The 12,003-nt window shown below is 41.9% G+C and overlaps 1 non-coding gene across 1 annotated transcript; it reads right to left on the minus strand.

The window, feature by feature from the left end:
- Positions 1 to 399: 399 nt before the first annotated feature.
- Positions 400 to 505, minus strand: LOC145621826 (small nucleolar RNA R71). The gene has a single exon (XR_014108621.1). It is a non-coding gene; the product is annotated as a small nucleolar RNA R71 (small nucleolar RNA).
- Positions 506 to 12,003: the final 11,498 nt, after the last annotated feature.

The following is a 12,003-nucleotide window of genomic DNA, read 5'->3' on the forward strand; positions in this document are numbered from 1 at the left end:
ATCAAATGGGTGACGCGGAACCACCACCTCAAAGACCTTTAAAGGAGTTGGGAACTCCGGGAGCTTATAGAGCTTCAAGAGGCATTGCTCCACCCGTCACTCAAGCCAATTACTTCGAGATTCGGCCCGCGATGATAAATTTGATTGAAAGGAGGCAATATAGTGGAGCAAAACATGAGAGCCCTCTTGCACACTTGAACGAGTTCGAAAAATATTGCAACACAATCAAGGTAAATGGGGTAACTCAAGAGTTTGTGAGACTAAAGATATTTCCTTTTTCTTTGATAGGAAGGGCTCTTGAATGGCTTGAGAAGGAGGTGAGGCCTAACTCCTTGAGAACTTGGGACGAGGTCACCACGACTTTCTTAGGGAGATTCTATTCTCAAAAGAAGACGATCGAGGCAAGGGCTTTGATCCAAGGCTTCCATCAAAAGGCTAGTGAAACCATATATGAGGCATGGGAACGATACAAGGAATATCAAAGGGAGTGCCCTCATCATGGCATTCCGTCATATCAAGTGCTTCAAATTTTCTATGGGGGCTTGAGCCTACAAGGAAAGACTAGCTTGGACGCGGGAGCGGGTGGGTCGATTATGAACAAAACGGAGGAGAAAGTCATCGAGATAATTAAGGATGTGGTGAGACACCACATGGATTGGCAAGAAGGAGAGAGAGAGTCTTTAAGAAAAGGAGGAAATGCGGTCTACTCCGTCGATCACCTCAACGCCATCAATAATTTGACAGCTCAAATAGCCAACCTTGGCAAGGAGATGACATCTATCAAGGAAAAACTAGAGACTTCCACTTCACAACAAGAGCATCCCTCCCAATCTAAGGGGAGAGGTATGAATTCTAACTCTTCTCCTTCTACATCTAATAACATACCACATGGGTGTTTGTTTTGTGAAAGTTGTGGGTCATATGACCATGATACCTCTTCTTGTAATTATGATTCCCAACCCCAATCCCATTATGAAGAGGGTAATGATAATGAAAATGAACAAGTTAATGCTTTGTCTTATGATAATAGACCTAGGAATGACAATCAAAGATATTTACCACCTAATCGAAGGGAACAAGGGGGAAATGCTTATAACCAAAGAGGAAATGATTATGATTACCATAACCAAAACCAATGGGGTAATAGGAACCAAAGGGACCAAAATCCCCAAGGTAACTACAACCAACAAGGTGGTTATGGTAACCATAACCATAATAATCAAGGGAATTATGGGAATCAAGGCCAATATCACCAAGGGGGGAACTCTAATAATAGGAATAATTGGAACAACAATAACAGTAGAGGTTTTTCTAATCAAAATGCTTCCAATTCAAATGTGAGAGGAAATAGAGCTCCCCAAGATAACTATTATGCCCAAGCACCACCTATTAAGTCCAATCTAGAGGAAATGATGGAAAGTCAAACCAAAATGTTCAACACTTTCATGGCCACGAGTGACAAGAAGTTTAATGAAGTAATGACTCATAATAAAATGCTTGAAACTCAAATTTCACAATTGGACAATGCTTTGAAGGAAGGGGCTAGCACTTCCAAACTTCCACCCCAAGGACTAGATCCTAAGAGGCCCGTTAATGCCATATCTACTAGGAGTGGGAAGGTGTTGGAAGAGAGTGCTCCTAAGAAAAGCAATGAGAGAGTGAACATGAGTGAGCCTCCCCTTGAGAGTGATTGTGAGCAAGAAAAAGAGAAAAATCAAGAGAGTGAAAGAGAAAAAGAATGTGAGAAAGAAAAAGAGTGTGAAAAAGAGAATGATTTTGAAAAGGAGAGTGAAGAGAAAAGAGAAAAAGAGAGGGAAACAAAACAATTGCAAAAGCTACTATATCCTCATAAATTTGTTAGAAACAAATTAGATGTGCAATTTGGAAAGTTTCTTGAGACATTGAAGCAAATTCATCTTTCAATTCCTTTTACCGATGCTATCAAGCAAATGCCTAATTATGCTAGGTTTTTAAAAGACATTTTGAGTGGAAGGAGAAAGTGTGAATTGGTTGAAACGGTGAATCTCACCGAGAATTGTAGTGCAATTATCATGAACAAGATGCCACCCAAATTGAAAGACCCCGGTAACTTTTCTATCCCATGTGCAATATACAAGATGCAAATTGATAATGCTTTGTGTGACCTAGGGGCTAGTGTTAGCCTAATGCCATACTCGGTATACCAAAGACTTGGGATAGGGGAACTTCTACCCACCAACATCACCCTACAATTGGCCGATCGCTCTATTAAATTCCCAAAGGGTAAGGTAGAGGATGTTCCTCTAAGGGTGGGGAAGTTTGTAATCCCGGTGGATTTTGTTGTGTTAGAGATGGACGAAGATGTTAACATTCCAATAATTCTAGGAAGACCTTTTCTTGCTACTTCGGGTGCTTTAATAGATGTTAAAAGTGCTAAAATTTCACTAAAAGTAGGAGATGAGGTAATAGAATTTGATTTGAATGAAAGCATGAAATATCCAAGCTCTAATCTTGATAATTGCACGATGATTGATACTATTGACTATATTGTAACTTCTATGCATGAGCACTTGCTCACTACTAACGATGCCCTTGAGAATGTCCTTTTGAACAAGGAAAAGATAGGTGACCAAAGCAAAGAGATGGCATTGTATGAAGAGATGCTTGAAGGAAGTACGGAATCAAGCGATGAGCAAGTGTGCATGGGAATCACAACACATGATGCATTAGAAGTAGCTACCTCAAGAGAAGGTAAGGGTGTTCCAATGGTAGAGTTGAAACCTCTACCATCACACCTAAGGTATGAGTTTTTGGGCCCCAATTCAACTTTTCCGGTTATTGTGAATTCTTCTTTGAACGAGTGCCAAACTCAAATGTTATGTGGTGTTTTGAGAGACCACCAAGGTGCTTTAGGCTATACCATAGATAACCTCAAAGGTATTAGTCCTGTTTTATGTATGCACCACATAACACTTGAGGAGGGTGCTAAGCCTTCCATTGAGAGGCAAAGGAAACTCAATCCTCAAATGGGGGAGGTGATGAAGAAAGAAATCACCAAACTCCTTGATGCCGGCATCATCTTCCCCATTTCGAGTTCTAGATGGGTTTCCCCCGTTCATGTGGTCCCTAAAAAGGGAGGAATGACCGTAGTTGAAAATGAGAATGGTGATTTCATTTCAACTAGAACGGTGACCGGTTGGAGGATGTGCATAGACTATAGACGTCTAAATGCATCCACCAACAAGGATCATTTTCCCCTCCCTTTTATCGACCAAATGCTTGAAAGACTAACCAAGAACAAGTATTATTGCTTTCTTGATGGTTATTCGGGTTTCTTTCAAATCCCTATAAACCCGGATGACCAAGAGAAAACAACTTTTACTTGTCCCTATGGAACTTTTGCATATATGAGGATGCCCTTCGGGCTTTGCAACACACCAGCAACCTTCCAAAGATGCATGATGAGTATTTTTGGGGACATGCTTGAAGCCGAAATGGAAGTTTTCATGGATGATTTCTCGGTAGGGGGCCTTTCATTCGAGGATTGTTTGTCCAACTTGGGCAAGTGCTTAGCAAGATGTGAGAAGGTCAATTTGGTTTTGAATTGGGAAAAATGCCACTTTATGGTGGAAGAGGGAATTGTCCTTGGTCACAAGATTTCAAGCAAAGGGATTGAGGTCGACAAGGCCAAAGTTGAAGTGATAGAGAAGCTACCGCCACCAATCAATGTGAGAGGAGTAAGGTCATTTTTGGGGCATGCCGGGTTCTATAGGAGATTCATCAAGGATTTCTCACAAATTGCTAGACCCCTAAATGCTCTTCTTCAAAAGGATGCCATCTTTATTTTTGATGAATAGTGTCTCCAAGCTTTCAACAAATTAAAGGAGGCTTTAATCTCAACTCCAATTGTGCAAGGGCCAAGATGGGATTTTCCATTTGAACTTATGTGCGATGCAAGTGATGTTGCGATTGGAGGAGTATTGGGGCAAAGGGTAGAGAAGAAGCTTCACGTGATTTACTACATGTCTAAGACCTTGCATGAAGCTCAACGGAATTACACCACAACGGAGAAAGAGTTTCTTGCCGTGGTTCATGCTTTTGAGAAGTTTTGGAACTACCTCATTGGTTCCAAAACTATTGTTTATACCGATCACGCAGCCATTAGGTACCTTATTGCAGAGAAAGAATCAAAGCCACGTCTTCTTCGGTGGGTCCTATCTCTCCAACAATTTGATGTTGAAATCCGTGATAAAAGGGGGCCGAGAATGTGGTTGCGGACCATCTTTCCCGATTAGAGAATGTGCAAGCTAGCGATGATGAAATCCCTATATGTGATGAATTGAGAGATGATGTGCTTTACATCTTGAATGAAAAGGAGCTTCCTTGGTTCGCCGACTTGGTGAACTACTTGGCTTGTGGAGAATGCCCACCCGATTTCTCCAAGAATCAAAGGAAGAAGCTAAAAAGAGAAGCAAGACATTTTGTATGGGATGATCCCATTCTCTACAAACGAGGAGTAGATGGTTTGCTCCGTAGGTGTGTCCCGGATGAACAAGTGCAAGGAGTTCTCAAGATGTGCCATTCCGATCCATGTGGAGGGCATCTGGGAGCCAACAAAATAGCATTGAAAATCTTGCATAGCGGTTTGTGGTGGCCTCACATCTTCAAGGACGCTTGGGGATTTGTGAAGACTTGTGACCGGTGTCAACAAACCGGTAACATATCCAAGCGCAATGAGATGCCTCAACAACCGATTCTTGTGCTTGAGGTATTTGATGTATGGGGTATGGATTTCATGGGGCCATTCCCAAATTCTCATGGAAATCAATACATCCTTGTGGCGGTCGACTATGTATCAAAATGGGTGGAAGCCATTGCCTCCCCAACTAATGACCACAAGGTTGTCATGAAGATGTTCAAAAAAGTCATATTTCCAAGATTCGGTATTCCAAGGGCGGTGGTGAGTGACAATGGTTCACATTTTGTTCATAGTGCTTTTCAAAAGATGCTAAGAAAGCACGGGGTCCACCAAAGATTCGGCCTTACCTATCATCCACAAACAAGTGGACAAGCGGAAGTGTCTAACCGTCAAATAAAGCTAATCCTCGAGAAGACGGTTGCTAAGAATAGGAAGGATTGGTCGGAAAAGCTTGATGACGCTCTATGGGCATATAGAACGGCGTACAAGACCCCAATAGGCACAACTCCATACCGTCTAGTGTATGGAAAATCTTGTCATCTACCGGTGGAGCTTGAGCACCGGACCCAATGGGCGATCAAGAAGATTAATTTCGACTTGGTTAGCGCGGGAGAGCTAAGATGGCTTGATTTGCATGAGCTTGAAGAGCTAAGGTTGGAAGCCTATGAGTGTGCTAGCAACTATAAGAATCGCACTAAGGATTGCCACGACCGGAACATTGAAAAGAAAGCATTTCTAAACGGCGATAAGGTACTCCTCTACAACTCTAGGATGAAATTGTTTCCCGGGAAACTTTTATCAAGGTGGAGTGGACCTTTTGTTGTCAAGGAAGTGTTTCCTCATGGAGCCATGGAAGTTTGGGATGTGGACGGCAAGAGATCTTTCAAGGTGAATGGGCATCGCCTCAAGCTTTACTACGAGGGTGCTCATGTGGGTGTTTTAGAATCAACTCAATGTAATCTTACCTCCTGAGTGTGGAGGTCGTCAAGCTATTGACATTAAAGAAGTGCTTCCGGGAGGCAACCCGAGTAAAAAAAAAGAAAAAAAAAGAGAGAGAGAGAAGAGAGAGTCAAGAAAATAAAAGGAGTGAAAAATAAAACAATGAATGAGAAAAGAAAAGAATAAGAGTGTTAGGAATATCTGATTTTGGCCAATATTGTTGAATTTATGTTCTTGTGGTTTTGATATAGCAACTTGAAGCAAAAAGAGCCGAAGAAAACAAAACAGGAAGCTGTTAACAGGTAGGAGCGGGCGCTCCAACACAACTGCACGCCCGCTCCAAGCTTAATGAAAGAAACAGTAGGCTTCAAGACTGGTAGGAACGGGCGCTCCTGAGAAACTGCACGCCTGCTCCTAACTGTCCGTACAAAACAGGAACTTCAGGCACCTTTAGGAGCGGGCGCTCCAGCACACCTGCACGCCCGCTCCAAATGTCAAGTACAAAGCAGGAACTTAAGTCATCTTCAGGAGCGGGCGCTCCTTCCTCCCTACACGCCCACTCCTTGCTGGGTCAGAAAAGGCAGATTCACCATTTCAGTTAGGAGCGGGCGCTCCATCCTCTCTGCACGCCCGCTCCAAGCTGGGTCAAAAGTTGGCAGGAACTCAATTTCAGTTAGGAGCGGGCGCTCCATCCTCTCTGCACGCTCGCTCCAAGCTGGGTCAAAAGGTTGCAGGAACTCAATTTCAGTTAGGAGCGGGCGCTCCATCCTCTTTGCACGCCCGCTCCAAGCTGGGTCAAAAGTGGGCAGGAACTCCATTTTGATTAGGAGCGGGCGCTCCATCCTCTCTGCACGCCCGCTCCTACCTGTCCGGGTAAAAAAAAAGGGGGATTTTTCTCTCTTTTTATCACTTTACCCCTCATTCTTCACCACTCATTCAAACATTCATACTCTCTCTCCTCCTTCCCATCTACTTCTCTCTCTAAAAACCTCATATTCTCCAACTTCTCTCTTCATTTTCATCATCAAATCTCAACTTTCTTCAATCAAAATTCACAAATTCTTAATCTACATCAAATTCTCTCTCCAAAAACCACAATTTTACAAAAATTTGGGCAAAAATTTCGAAGACCCACAAGTGGGAATTGAAGAAAATCAAAAGGGAAAGGGGCCAAGCTTGCTAGTAAAGGAGAAATTTGGGTAAATTGGAGGATTTTAGAGTATTTTCCTACTCTAAGTGGTATAATCTTCTTCCTTACTTCACTTTCCCCCTTAAACCTAAGGGTTTTTCTTCAATCTTTCTCTCAATTTGTTTATTTCATGATTGTTGTGTAATTAGTTGCATGATTAGGTGATTTAAACAAATTTTCTTGCCTTTGATAATTAAATTGTTGATTTTTGTGGATAATTGTGGAGTAAGGGAATGACTTGTGCATGAAAAAATTGATTATACTTTGTGAATTTGTGAATTTTTGTGTGAGAATTGTTGTGTTGAGATTGTTGGTTGGTTGTGTTGAATTATTATTGAATTGTGAGCAGGTACCTTGGATTAATTTGGGGGTTTGAAGTTAAGGAGGTTGTGTTTATTGCATTTTGGTGTTTGTGTGAGGTGTTTTGAGTGAACCCTTTTTATTCCTTATTCCGCATTTTTCAAAATGGTGCTAAGATTATTTGGAGGTGCGGGAGGAAAGAAAAGAAAGACTTCCGACATCCAAATACCCGAAAACCAAAACCAAAACCAAAGCCAAACACAAAACCGAGACAATGGTCCTCCTCCCATTAGAATTCCCGAAAAATTCAAAAAGTATCACTCCGAGCTTTCAAAACGAAAAATCCTTCCTACAAGATTTTATGACCAAACAACTTGCCATCTCTTTGGTATAGATGAAGGAATTCGGCGAGTGGACGATAATTTCGGATGGTTAAACTTCCTCAAGAAGAGGGAGCTAACCTACGAATCGATCACTCCCGAGTTCCTTTCAACCCTAACCATGCGCCGAATCAATGGTGAGGGAGAGCCCCTTGAGTGTGAAATTAAGTTTAAACTTTTCAATCAAGAAAAAACTTTAACCTTAACTCGCCTCAATGAAATATTTGAGTGGCCCGTATATAATCAAATAGACAACCCCGATAGTTTCTACCTTCCTAGCTACGAAGAGCAAAATTGGTGGGATACTATTACGGGGTATCCTAATTTCACCACCCGGTCTAGCCATGCTAGCCACATTGTCCACCCCGTACTCCGTATATTCATGAGAATTATGGGGTACGCTTGTTTCTCAAAACAAGATCTCGGGAAGCTAACAAAAGAGGAGATCAAATGCCTCTTTATAGCTTCCCGATTTGAGGGAGACCTTGAGGGTAATGTGAATATGGGATACTTGTTTATCCAAAGGTGCCTTGAGATTAAGAGGAGTACGGAGTTGAGAGGGGAGATAAAATGTGGTGGCATGATCACAATAATTGCCAAGGCTTTGGGTTTCACTAATTGGGTTGAGGAATTAACCCCGGTGAACGGGTCCAATGTCCTTGACATTCCCGGACTTGCCTCAATGCAAATGCTTGTGGAACTCCGTGGTAATGTCACCACATACTCTTGGTTGGTCAAGGGTAAGCACCGTTGCATTCTCCCTAATGCGGCGGTAATGAACACCGTGGGGAACACTTGGCAAGTGCCAATTGAGCCACTCCCCGCGAATGTTCCCAACCTTGACCAACCATCTCAACCTCGCCGCCATAGTATTTCTACCGTTCCTAGATTTTTGGGCGGCTCCTCTTCTTCTTCTTCCTCCTTCGACCTTGAATCGGCCTTTCACCACCTAAATCTTTCCAACCAAAGAATCCTTCAAGAAAATGAATATCAAAGTTATGTGTCTCAAATGACCTATCAAAACCAAGTTGAGAGGGGAGACTTTCTCCCCTATGTCAAATATCCTAACCGCCCTATTCAAGACGGGCCGGTTGCGGGTTGGAACAACGACCAACCCACCTACTCTTATTGGCAAGGACCACGTAGTTCCGTTTCGGAGCAACGATCCTTCCCTCCCTACAATTATACAGAAACCGGGGGTTGTGATTTTAGGGGGGACCCTTCATATTACCACGTCCCCGAGACATGTGGTAATATGACTCCCGAGGAGATCGATAACCACCCCCAAAGGGGATACTTCGGGTTCCCACCCGGGTACAATGGTGGTTGGGGCACTAGTGATGCACCGGACTACGGTCATTATCGTAGTAGCCCCAACTATGATCTCCCTCCCTATGTGGATCAACCTTCCTACTCCGGCGATGTAGATCCTAACTACAATTTCTTGCCATCGCCGAGTAGGGAGGAGTGATCGGGAGTAGGCTTAGGCTTTTGTATTTACCGTTCCCTTTTACTCTTTCCCGTCTTTTGTGACACCGAGGGCGGTGTCAAGTTCTAGCTTGGGGGGGAGAGTTGTCCTCTTCGTGTCTATCTTTTGTGGGAACGGTATTCAAAAGTCTAGCTTGGGGGGTAGTCTTGGGGTTTTTATGCCTTTGAGTAGAATTTTGGTTTTGGTAGGATGTGTGCTTTCTTGTGATGCTTTTTGTGCTATGTATGGAGAAGTTTGAGTTTGTATGTGGAATGTTTGGCATGAAAGGCTTAGTTTAGCCTTTGGGACTTGTGGTAGGATTCATATGGTATTATGTTCTAGCTTGCATGCCTATTTTAGGTTGGTTGTTGCCTTTTTCACATTTTTATGGCATGCCTAGGCTAGAACAATTGCATATTGATGTTTTTGTCTCACTTCTCCTTATGTGTGTGCTATTTGGAGCATCTTATCTATGGCTTTGATATGATTATGCTTTGGTTGGTTTGCTTGTTGGTTGGTATCATGGGTTGATTGGCATTGTCCTTGGTCTTTCTTGACGATGAATTTTGATGATGATTTGTGTGGATTTATGACGATGGTTTCCCTTAATATCCAAATTTCTTTTTCTTATCCTCTAACCCCTCTAACATCCAAATTCCCTAATATCCAAAACCCTAATATCCAAATTCTTTAATTAGTTTTCCTTTCCCCCATTTTCAGCTTTCTAAAAAAGAATGAAAAAAAAATGAGCTAAAAAAAAAAGATTTTGTTTGCCTTTGATCGGTTTGCAATGATGATATTGAATTGTATGTGGTGGATGTTTGTTTTCTTTTTGTAATAAAATTTCGAGCATGGTTTAGATGCCCTTGGTTGAACATAGAATTGGTTAGTTTAGGCTAGTGTGAGAATAACTTTCCCGAATGTACGAGACTTAAAGTCTAGGTTTGTGGTAAGATGGAGTCACTTATCTCAAAGGAATTTGATCCCCGGATGGTAGTATTTGATCCCACATTATTCCACAAAAGGTGAGGTTTTATTATTTTTCAAGCCTACTACATTTTGCATGAGTGGCAAGGATCCTCTTTGATTTGGTACCTAGATCGAGAACTTGAGTCTCAACTCCCAAGGCCGTGGCCTAAACTACTCTTAGTATTGATAAAAGGTGTCATGTAATGTTTATTCACAAAGGGTTAAGGCATATTATTTTCCTTATTTCTATTATTACCATTTCTATAGTTTAATTTTTAGTTCTCTATAATTAGTAGTTAGTGATGTATATACCCAAAAAAAAAAAAAGAAAAAGGAGAAGAGAAAAAAAAAAGGGGGGGGGGAATGAATGAAGAATAAAAAGAAAAGGGAAATAATGCGAAGAAGGAATGTATTGTCACCGCCCTAGCAACCAAATAAGCTTGGGGGTGTACTCTAAAAAGTTCATTCAAAGTTGCAACTTGGGTCAAGGTTAGAAGCCTTTTTGGGTTTGCTATAAATGATGCAACTTAGTCGGCTCATATTGCAAAACACTTCTAGTTTTATATATATGCCTTAACTTTGTGTCGTAGTCCTTGAGTCTTGTAATGATTAGGAGAGTAGTGGATGCCTTTGTCGGTGGAGGGAGTTGATTTGCAAGCATATGGAGAGGGTACTCTTTCATTGAGATGTCGAGCGTTCGAAACCCGCTTTATCTATGTTTTTCCGGCTCCTTCGTGGAGTCACGAGACACTACCATTAGGGGGGATTTGAACTTTTTGATAGGGACACAGTAAGATATGTTGAATAGGCTTGAGTTGAGTATTTTCGGGAAGGTTAGCTAGGCTTTGGCTAGTCATGACCGTGGTTGATCTTAGGCATATACCTCATGCTCGAGTTTTATTGCTTAAGGATTCTCATATCTATGCATGTGCTTTTCTTTGAGCAAATTGATCTTTTGGTTTGTTTTTGGGCAATGTGAATTGCTTGAGGACAAGCATTTGGCTAGCTTGGGGGGATTTGAGAAGTGGTTTATTTGACCACTTATTGTGTCAATTTAAACCCGATTTTGCGATAATTTCCCCTCTTTCTAACCCAATTTTGAATGAAAATGTTTTGTCTCGGCTTTCCCCCTCTTGGTTTGTGTTTGTCCACGTTTTGCAGGTCTATGGACTCAATTTGGCAAGCTTTCGGTGCATGAATTGTTTTTAAGACAAGAGAATTAAAGATTGGAGAGGGCGCTCCAGAGGAGCAGGCGTGCACCTCTCATGGAGCGGGCGCTCCTCGACTTTAGCTACAATCTGCCCAAATTCAGAGTCTGTTAGGAGCGGGCGTGCTCCTGACCAGGAGCGGGCGCTCCTCCCTTTGAAGTTGAAATCTGCCCATGCTGTGGAACAGGGGAGCGGGCGTGCATCATGTGAGGAGCGGGCGCTCCTCCCTGACACTTTCAAATCTGACTTTTCATTGAAGCATCTAGAGAGGGCGTGCAGCCGAAAGGAGCGGGCGCTCCTCATTGTGGAGCGGGTGCTCCTCGCTAGGAATCCGTTTTCTTTTGACGGATTTTCCTATGTGTTTCGGGGAGTATAAATACTTCCCCTTTAGCTCTTTTAGAAGTACAGAACAATAGCCTAGTTTTCAGAAACCTCTCTTAGTTTGAACATTCCTTTTAATTAATTTAGCTTAGTTTTCATCAAATCAAATCATTGTATTAGTGAAATTCAAGAATTATTCTCAAGGTTTGGCAATTTGTATTCAACATTTGAAGCTTCAATTAGTAATTTCTCCAACCTTTTTCTACTTAATTTCAGATTTTATTTGGTATTTGCATGTTATTTAAATCTTCTTAGTTCTTGGTAATTTGTTATTGGATGATAGTTATTTCAATTGTTAACCACTTTTCCCAAATTATTGAAGTAGTTAGAACCCTAATTGTTGATTGCATGTTGATAAACATGAGTTGTGAGTAGTCTTCTTGCTAGGGGTTGGGTGAAGCTCAACCTTTTGGGTTAATTATGCAATGTGGGAGAAACATTGATGTTTGTATTGCAATTAAATTGATTATATGAGATTGCTTGTTAGTTCT

Source organism: Chenopodium album, chromosome 27, assembly GCF_948465745.1.
Source record: "Chenopodium album chromosome 27, dcCheAlbu1.1, whole genome shotgun sequence".
Classification (NCBI taxonomy): domain Eukaryota; kingdom Viridiplantae; phylum Streptophyta; class Magnoliopsida; order Caryophyllales; family Amaranthaceae; genus Chenopodium; species Chenopodium album.